Source organism: Lycium barbarum, chromosome 1, assembly GCF_019175385.1.
Source record: "Lycium barbarum isolate Lr01 chromosome 1, ASM1917538v2, whole genome shotgun sequence".
NCBI lineage: Eukaryota > Viridiplantae > Streptophyta > Magnoliopsida > Solanales > Solanaceae > Lycium > Lycium barbarum.
This window is the reverse complement of record NC_083337.1, coordinates 45585592-45596533: the sequence shown is the minus strand read 5'-3', so window position 1 is coordinate 45596533 and position 10942 is coordinate 45585592. Positions and strand designations below refer to the sequence as shown.

Here is a 10942-nt window from a genome sequence, read left to right as displayed (position 1 = left end):
CTCCTTTTTTATTTGATTAATTTCACTATACTTCTAAGTCTCGAACATTCCCCAAAAATGAGTTTGGAATATTTTCACCAATTACTACACTAATTTTCAAGATATTATTTCTCTAAAATTAAGAACATTTTTATTATTTCTTAGAAATTACCAAAACATCATATTTTATAATTAAAAATGAGTAAAAATCATTCTTTTTAATTAAAATCACTCAAAAATAATGTTGATATTCCTATATCAATATTGAAGTTGACATTTTTCCTTTAATCTTGTTTATTACTATATTAATCATCTCGTGCTCTATTTTAAAACTAAATACGTATATTAAATTACTTTGTATTGTAATTTATATGATATATTTTTTTGAGAATTAGTTAGGACAAAGCATATTTTAATTAATTGATTGAAGTAAAAAGGGATTAGAAAATAATTCATCTACCTAATATATTGGGCCATCTCCCTTTTCCTCTTAACCAAATCAGCAGGCCAAAAATATCCCGAGCCCAATTCCCCACCGACCCGAGCCCAACATCTACAACTAAACCAGTCTAACCCCAATTTTCCCAACCAGAACCAAATGACCCCCTTACCTCATCTCCTCTCTCTTCAAAACCTAGATACCCTAGCCCTTCCCTCACTTCACCGCCGCCACACCCTTAGGACCGTCGGTTAAATGCTTCCACCGACGCTGCTGCCTCACATCACCTCATCTATCACCTTTTTCCCTACGTTTGAGAGCTGTCACAGCTCTGTTGATGTCTGTGAAAAGGAAAACTTGAAGCTCTTTCGGGTTGAAGCTTACTTTGTCTTCAATTCAATGGGTATAGACACAAATTGACTCAAACGGCTCCAAAGGACTCATCCCTTCACATCACCTCTGCAAAAGGTGCAAAATTGACTCCATGTTCACCATTTTTTTTCGAAATTCTCATAAGTTTCCCTTTTTTTTCTTTGTTTGAAATTCAAACTCAAAGCTTCTCAAGGAAGCTATTGAGTCCCCTTAAACTCAGCCTATAAATATAGCCCCCTTGGCTATGTTTAGGGATAAGTTTCTTGACAGCTAAAAAATCCCCTTAAAAAAACAACTAGAAAATCTCCTCTTTTCATAAAGCTTTTCTGATAAATATCCTTTCTTTACTCTTAGTTTTTGGACTCAAAAAATCCACAAAAACACTTAAGTTTGGTTCCTTTATTGGCCGACACAACAACAAACCACTTCGAGCGGATTCAGAGACTCGAGACGACAACAAGCCTCAGTTCGCTGTCCCAAAGAAGGTAATTACACTCGTCTTTCTATCGCTTCATTTTAGTTTACAGAATTAAGTGTAGTCCCTTGATTATTTTAGCCGTCTGTTCCTAGTTCTGCTTATGTGAATCGGTTTGTTTGCTATAAGTTAGTAGTGATTCTCGTCTCCAATTCATTTTCAGTTTAGAAGTAGAGATGTAGTCATTTCGTTGTTCTTATCATTTATTCGAGTTTGCTCATTTGAATATGTCTATTCTTTGTTTGCTACAAATCAGCATGAAATAGGTGATACAAGCTATTAACATTTAAAGAGAACATCTATTAACTCGCTGACTATGTGAATAGTCGTGTCGATCATTTACTTTCCCGTTGTGACATTTTTATTATGTAATAGGTTAATGAGGGTGAAATCACTCATGAACAATCACTGTTTCATGAAAAGATAAATTTTGTCGTTGAGGAATTTAACCTGGTTGTTGGTATTCAGATGCCATCGGTCTTGAAAGGCTGTTTTGTCGTAATATTATAAAAAATCAACATGCAATGGTTTTGAATGTAAAGTATGGATCAATCTATTGTCTATATAACTATTTTTCCTATATTTCTATGCGTTCAACAAGATGTTTAAAAGTAACATTCCTTTATCTCAAATTGGTTAGCACAAGGCTTAAGGTAATTTGAAGAGCATGCCCTTTATGTTTTGTGGAAAAATAATGAAAGAATGGAACTTGGTGTGTCTCTCCTATTAGATTAACTTCTCTGTTGATTTTTGCTTAAGGCATTCACATGACTTCTTGAACTTTAAAACAAGTTAGAGTCTTCTCTATTAAGTAGTCATTGATAAGATTTTTAGGCAGCTAAAACATAGAAAGATGAATACTTAATTTTGGTACCCATATTACGTTGATTTGCTATGAATAGGAGTTGATCACAGGGCCGTTGATCACACTGGAATGGTTCGCTTAAGTTTCTGTTGGGGCCAGATTGTTTATTCTTTTGAGAATGCATGAGATAATTTGAAGTATAAAATTGTCTTAAGTCGAACCCTTCTGTGACTTGGATCTGTGTTTGGGCTATTTCCCCTAAAGTTGCTAAAAATGAGGAGTTTGGTTAAGTTGTAATGTTGGGAATGCTCAAGATTACTTAACTTGCTAACTTATAAATGTTGAGAGTCTAGTAATCATGGTTGTTCCATTAATTTCTTGAAGTATGATATGTAGTTTTCAACAGTAAGTTGCCAAGGTTTCTCCCTAAGTTTGGTTTAAGTGTGGCTATGAACTTGTTTTTTATTTATTTAACGGAAAAGGGTCAAAATTACCCCTGAACTTTGAAAAATAGTTCATCCATACCCTTCGTTATACTTTAGGGCCAATTATACCCTTACAGTTATACTATGGGGTCAATTATACCCTTCTGTCTAACTGTTGCCACGTGGCATCATCCCAGCCCTTCAAAATTATTTTACCCTCAAATAATTTTTTGCTCACTAAAATAACTCAATCCGACCCGAAATTTTTTTTTCAGCAAAAATAATACGGATAATTTTTATATTTTTTGAAAAAATTATCCGTATTATTTTTGCTGGAAAAAAAATTTCGGGTCGGATTGAGTTATTTTAGTGAGCAAAAAATTATTTGAGGGTAAAATAATTTTGAAGGGCTGGGATGATGCCACGTGGCAACAGTTAGACAGAAGGGTATAATTGACCCCATAGTATAACTGTAAGGGTATAATTGGCCCTAAAGTATAACGAAGGGCATGGATGGACTATTTTTCAAAGTTCAGGGGTAATTTTGGCCCTTTTCCGTTTATTTAAAGTCTAATGCTAGTAGTCTGAATAAAAAAATAGTTTGTTTGCATATGTTGTGGATAAGAGCTGTAGCTTTAAGGGACTGAGGAAGTATATCCTGCTGCCCATTTCTCCTCTGTTTTTTTTTTTTGACCGTTGTGATTTGTTAATCTTGGTCTACTTCATTAAGTTACATAAATGAATATCGTCTAGATTTGGGTACTTCACACGTGGGATTTGAGCTTTGGTTTTTACAGAATTTGAATGACCTAAATGCAATTTCCTAGCTCTTCGTTTTGATCTTTGGAGGTGGTTCATGAGCCCGTAGAAATTTTAGTTCTATTTGAATTAGGATAGTTCTTTTATTTCTATCCTTGACACTTTGAGGGATGCTTACCTAGAATCTTACAGGTTTCAAAGATTAAAAATGGAATTTACAGTTTTACAAATGGTTTCCTAATATTTCATAAAATTAGGTGGTGACTTTGAAAATTTTCAAAATCAGAGGAAACATAGTCATAAGTTGTGAACTAGTTTTAATCTGTTAAAAATAGGGCATAACAGGTATTAAACAGGATACAATGACTAAAATACTGGATCTATGGGATTTTAAAAAGGGAGATTTGCCATTCAAATAACTAGGAGTGCCACTTTTTACTAAAAGACTAACAATTCTACTATGTAAGCCTTTGGTTGATGAAATAACAAGAAGGATTACTAACTGGATGGCTAGGAGACTTATCTTACGCAGGAAGATTATAACTGATTAGAGCAGTACTATTTGGGGTCCAAGCTTACTATCAGAAAGGCAAATTTAAGGAGCAAAAGAAAGAGGAAAATATCAAGAATAAACCAGCAAGTACAGATGATGGGTTCATTAATGTTAACAAAAAGAGGAGATCAAATGAAAAAGGGGAAAAATACCAGACTCATTATGACAATGGAATGTTAAATATATACAAAAAATAACGAAGGAATAATGGCATTGTCATAAATGAACCTTACACTACTCTAGTTACAAAAAGCGCCTATGGAGTCCATTGGAGAGTAATATTAGTCCTCAATAGGTATAGAAGGGTCCACTAGAGTAGAATATGATCCAACAAACTACTAAAGAGAGAAATATGAACAAAACAAAAAGTTATATGGAAAGAACAATTTGAACCTATCCTTGAGTTGCAGCATCATGCTGAATATGATAGCCATAATCACACTCACAAACCACTACAGCATCCCACATAACACTAACAATATTCTAGAATGTGCTAGTACAAATACAACTATTCCTAATTCAACTAATAAGGGAGAGGAGAAAACTCATGAAATTGATTCATCTTAAGACCAAGATAAACTGACAAGGATGACTAGAACATAAAGAGGTGTTGATAGCACATAAAGGGAGGGATATGAGGATAAGTACGACATATTTAATGAATTAATCAGTATCTTTGGATCTCATTTTGTGACAGATGATGTTGTTGATCAAGAATTTGGTCAAATAATGAAGCATGCATATCTTTCACCCAAAGGCATTACTTCTATGAGAGGCCGACATAGGCAATAGAGGTGGTAGAGGGAGTGGTAGGACAACCTTATCGCAACTGTCACTAGATCAAAAGGTCAAAAACATCGATCAACCTTTAAATGGTCAGTAATCTGCTAGAATATAGGAGGCATCGGAAGTGATACTGCGTTTGAAAGATTGATCATGAAAAGAGTGCACAAATTAGCATTCATTGATGTTATGGAACCATGTAGCAGGCAAAGCAAACTACCAAGCTATGAGAGGAGACTAGGGTATAGTTTGGTTATGCTAATTGCAATAATAAAATTTGGTTCATGTCTCATGAGTTTCTGGAATGTGTTATTATTGAGGATACTAAGCAACAAATCACCTTGCAATCGTAAGCTTAGTGGGTGAAGAAGTTATGCTGACTACTTAGTATGCTAATTGCAAGGCATACCTAAGTAGTGATCTATGGGAGAACCCTGGAGCATAGATTTTAATAAAGATGTTCCATGGATGGTCTTGGGGGATTTTAATTGTATAGTGGATCCAGCGGAGAAGAGAAGAGGAAATGCTCACAAAAGAGCATTATTCTTTATCAATTGTCTCATGGACTCTGACTTTATAGACTTGTGATATTTAGCTTCTTTCTTTGAATGGTGTAATGATAGGGCTCCAAGACAGAGAATATGGGAGAGGCTTGTATGGGTGTAGTCAATCACCAACATATGCAGAAGTTTTCTGAAAATAATCTATCACATCTAGTTAGAACTGAATCAGACTACTCCCATATATCTATCAGCATTGGTTCAACATGTTGTGAAAAATTGAGTTTAATATCTCAAAAAGAAAATTTTAATCCATTATTTTGTTATATATTAATGAGTCATTATTTTATCATATTAATGTGTTTTATGCAAATTGAATATGGCCATTGAATGACTACTATTGGCCGTTTCCTTCCCTTAGTTTGGCAAATGGTATTTGACCATTGTCATTAATCTTTACTCATGTTTATTATTAATAATATTATATTAATATAGCCTTAATGGATAATGAATACAATTCAGTCATGAATGGTCTTTAGACCGTCGGAGTTCTTGTTCTTGGTTGATTTTCATTCCCAATATAATAATTTTTTAGGATAACACTTGATAATATATTTTGTATTGCTGGGTTTATATAAGATAAATCATTGTTAGATTCTGGATCCTAGTTTTGTACTAGAAGAGCTTGTTGAATCCTGGGAGATACACCCATACCGGGTGAAATATCCTTAAGGATAGTGCCATTGGCATGCCTCAAGCTACGAAGAATGCTCTACAAGTGTTCGTGATCAAGCATTTTCCTTAAGCTTAGAAGAAGTTCCTACAAGTGTTCGTGATCAAGTATTTTCTTCAAGCCTAGAAGAAGTTCCTACAAGTGTTCGTGATGAAGAGAAGTCCCTACAAGTGTTCGTGATGAAGAAAAGTCCCTACACATGTTAGCGATGAAGTATTTTTCATAAGATTTCCAATAATCTTAAGGATATTTTTCACTCTCTATTCTTACGGAAAAATTGAAAGAGTTAACTTAGTACAATCTGTCTAAGTTTCAGGTACGCGTTTGCTAAAAATTTGAATGTTAAATGTACTTTATAAGAGGTAGATGAATTTAAGGCGATACATATAATCTCCTTGCTATTTTAGAAGTATTTATGAATGCATATTATTTGTTAGTACAGACTTGTAGATTGTTAATGTGTATGTGCATCTAGTATGGTGAAAGATATTGCGCTTTAACTTCTCGATTGTTGGTTTTGTGTAGTATATATATATGGAAAACAAATACGTAAAGTTTTGGTTGGAACAAAGTGTTTATGAGGTTTTAAACCTTCAATTTTGAAATTTCTGAAGTGATAAAATGTATTGGAAGACCATAATACTGTATTTTTGTGAAATTACTTTAGGATCTAAGCATATCTATGTTTATCATCTAGCTAGTTCCTCTAATTTACTGGAAGTTTATGGTGATTATGCATTATAGAAGCCTTCTCATATATGATAGAAATCGATGGGAAAGGAAGCATATGCATACTTATTTTTATGAGTGAAAATCTCATTATTGAAGCCTTACACAATTGAGATTTTGTGGCCAAATATCTGCGTTGGAATTCATCAAAGTGTACTTTTGATAAATTTACTTTAGGCATCGAAAGGCGTTATTTTTTTTAATAATTTTACGACTGATTTAATTATATTATATAAATATGATATATTTATGTGCAAGTCAATCTTTTAGCTTTGTAGTCTTTGCATTTAGGAAAAAAAATAGTATTTGATTATGGAAATAAAATTAACACTAACAAAATTCTTTTATCATGAGGTGGTTCTTAACAAAGTTGATTTCATGTGTCAATTGATATGATATTGAAATTTTACAATGTAAATATCGAGCCATTAGTGAGATAACAATTGTTTTGTGTGTGGCAAAGTAAGCCATCGTACTCCTAAAATGTTGAAGAAGATTAGGAGAATTGACAATCCCGCTAAGTGAAAATAATTTTGGCTGAGTGGATGATATAACTGTTGTGGTCATTTCTCAAGTAAATCTTGTGGCTAATGTGAGAGTTTGAGTGTTAGACTTTGGTGTTACTAAGCATATTCTACACCCAAGTTGAAGAAGAAAAATAGTTTATTTATGTTGGTGATTCTAAAACTATTCAAGTTCTTAGAATGAAAAAATTCTTCTTAAAATTATTAGCTGGGGTAATTTATATTCTATTATTTGAGCCAATAATTTTATTCTTGTGGAATTACTAGAAAAACTTGAAGAGAAGATTTTATTTGAGTATGATAAGGTTGTATCAACCAAAATAATATTTTAATGGGCAATGAGTATTGTCATCATAGTTTGTTTATTTGTGTTTACTATTTTTAAATAATAAAAAAAAACTAGTATTTGTATTATTTCTTATCCAACTCTTGATAAAAATATTATTTTCTTAAAATATATATTGATAATGGCATAGTGTGGGTAACTATAAAAAATCGTTTGGGTGAAGTTATACTATTAGTTTGTTATTTATAAGATGAAATCTCTTATGAGAAATTAGTAATACTTCTTATGAGTTATGAAAATATTATTCCCTTATCGTAGAATTTCTGGAAATGTGGGGGTTATGATGTCTTATGACTTATGAAAAATATTATTTTCCTGTCTTAAATTTTTTGAAAATGTGGGGGTCACAGTGTCTTACTAAAGTTATGTTTGGAGAATTTTTTGAAAAAAAATGATAACATGTGGTGGTGTTGTTCGAAATGCTTTTGAAAATATAAAGTTTGATAAGAAGCAAATGATGGTAAAGTGTTTGCTGAATTAATATTTATTGTACTAGAGGGGTACAATGATGTTAAGTGGATTTATGGTTATGTGTTCACCCTTTGTGGAGGTGTAATAGCATGAAAATCAGCTAAGTAGACCATAATGAAATATGAGTATGGTTTGGAGTTGGCTGGTAATGAGACTTCTCAGTGAGTATTAAGGTTGAGTTAAAACCAACATGTCTATATATTGCGGTTGCCGAGCTGTAGTGAATATTCGGTGGCAATAAAACATATTCGTTTGGAACATAAAGTGATAAAACGACGTTGTTATGAGATGAAATTATTATGTGATGTCTGAGGTGAATTTGGCCGATTCACAAGACTAAAAGAAACATCGAGGGGAATGAGATTTTTGTCATTTGAGAAGATTAACAATGATGGTAACCCAAGTGTTCGTGATCAAGTATTTTCCTTAAGCTTAGAAGAAGTTCGTACAAGTGTTCGTGATCAAGTATTTTCCTCAAGCCTAGAAGAAGTTCCTACAAGTGTTCGTGATGAAGAGAAGTCTCTACAAGTGTTCGTGATGAAGAAAAGTCCCTACACATGTTAGCGATGAAGTATTTTTCATAAGATTTCCAACACAACAAACATCGAGCTACCGAGATACTTCAAGTTGAAGAATACTTGTAAAAGCTTGTTCTGGTGGTCAAAGAATGTGGTAGGCAACATTTTCTATAAAATGGAGCAGCTATAGGAAAAAGTTAGGACCTTGGAAGAGTTCACTTTGCAAGATAACAATGAAGAATATAGGATGGCATTAAACCAAGATAATTAATGTTGAGATGATCAGGCATAGCAAGGTGGAGGAGTCAGAAATGAGGAAGGGGATCTAATAATGGTTTTTTCTATCTCTATGGACTGTAAGAGTCACAGTATTGCAGAAGCATTGGCTGCTGAGCATGGCATTAGATGGTGCATGAATCATGGCTTTGATAATGTGCAAATTGAGCTAGGGTCCCAAATCATAGTCAAGATGCTGCTCAACAAAGATACAGACAATTTGAAGCTCAAGCAGATCATCAACAACACAAATGACTTTCTTAAAGATGCAACTGTGCAAATTTCTCACTGTTACAGAGAGGCTAACATGGTGGCTGATTGCTAAAATGGCTTCAACAAGTAGAAGGAGGACCTTATATCTTTCTCAAAGGGATTTACCAAGAGAAGTCAAGGGGCTAATTCAACTTGATAAGCAACAACTTCCTACTTTTAGAAGAAGATTTGAAAAATGTAACTTCTTAGTAAGCTAGAATATCTTGATAGCTAGGGAGGATTCTGTTCATTTGGCTATCTCCTCCCTTTTAGATTGTTTTTACAATCTCTTTTGTAGACTAGAGGCAAGGTTCAATGTTCCCCTCTAGTCATTGTAAATTATCTTTACTTATATAATACATGGTAGGGGTCAAGCAAAACCCCCCATACAATAGGTTCACAACCTAATGGTGATGGCTTAATATAAAAAGAAAAAAAAAAGGCTAGAGGATAATAGACTAGTATCTGCCAGAGACCATCCCCCACTAGTTTTCATAATAATTGATCGAGAAAATCCTCTTATTATGTAACATTAACTCTAATTAAAAATGGAAAACAAAGATCAAATTTGGTAACCCCTCTTTTAATCCCACAATTATTGGTCAATCAATCAAATGGGCATCCAATTAGTTGAATATTAATCTAAAAATAAGCAGGTTATTTTTAGTCCCCTTTTAAAAAAAATCTACAATTATGGCTCAATTTTTATTGAAGTTCACTTTCCTCAACCAATATTTCGTTCTTAAAATTTTCCGAGAACTTTATTGTCCTTTTTAATTATTTATCTTTACTTGGTGATATATATATGACGAAGTCAACCACAATATAATTGGATAATACTCATCCATCACCCATGTTTTATATCAAATAAAATAATTTAATCTTAGCCGTTAAAATTTTAATTAAAAGTACTTATTACATACTTACCAGGCGTAAGTGATAAATATGTGCATCAGTATGTCTTGAACTAATTGACTTGGTATAAACTTCGGATGTGGATAAGTTTTTACGACAAAACTACTATCATGATTTCCAATACAATAACATTCAAAACAGTGTTATTGAGTTGAAGCTTTCAACCTTTTTGTTAACGAAAAAGGGCCCAATATACCCCTGTACTATCAGAAAAGGATCAAATATATCTCTCGTTATACTTTGGGTCCAACTATACCCTTGCCGTTATACTTTGAGTTCAAATATACCCCTCCTCCGTTAAGCTGTCCAAAGTGGACATGTACACACACGTGGCACTGACATTTTACTGAGGTGGACGCCATGTGGCATGCCACCTCAAGCCCCTAATCCATTTTACTTCCTTCCCTCCTTCTTCCGCCACCATTGCAAATATGTTGGTGGTGGAATAGGAGTAAAATGCGAAAGCTAAAGTGGAACTGGTAATGAAAACCAACCCATTTAAGGAACGAAGTTGGAAATACTTGAGTACAACAAGCTCGAGGAGAAGAAGGTGTTAACCCTTTTGCTAATTTTTCATCTTTTAATTGCAATTCTCTTACAACCTTTCCTTTTCTTTAGTTATTTCTCCTGAATTTTATTTGTCTGTAGTGCTTTCACTGGCAAGTAATGGTCTTTTTCCTTCCTTTTGTTTTAATTATGTTCTAGACTATGGACATACAACGAAATCGCCGGAGAGCTGACCAAGCTGGCATGCTTTAGTTGAAAACAAGAGACTCGGAATCGGTTAACAATCTTCTATATTTAATATTGGGAAACCAAATTATCACGACCCAACCGGAGGACCATGACGGGCAACTGGAGCTAACCTACCGAGCACCTCTTAACATACTTCTCATAGACATATCTAGGTGGACCACACAAGTGTTACACCTCGTGGTTTTGTACTTTGAGATTCGTCGTGAGTCAGTGGTTCTAGTCTTGGATATGGCGGTTATCAAGGTTAAATGAGATTAGAAAATGTTATCTTATAGTTATAAAGGGTTAAGTTTATGTTTAGTAAGTATTGGAAGGATTAAGGGTTGAACAAA

At 33.7% G+C, this 10942-nt stretch overlaps 1 long non-coding RNA gene across 1 annotated transcript; it reads left to right on the top strand.

Annotated features, from left to right (window-relative positions):
- The first annotated feature begins 575 nt into the window (after positions 1-575).
- LOC132635335 (uncharacterized) lies at positions 576-9348 on the top strand. Its single transcript, XR_009580492.1, has 2 exons — positions 576-1275; positions 5745-9348. It is a non-coding gene; the product is annotated as an uncharacterized LOC132635335 (long non-coding RNA).
- The last annotated feature ends 1594 nt before the right edge of the window (positions 9349-10942 follow it).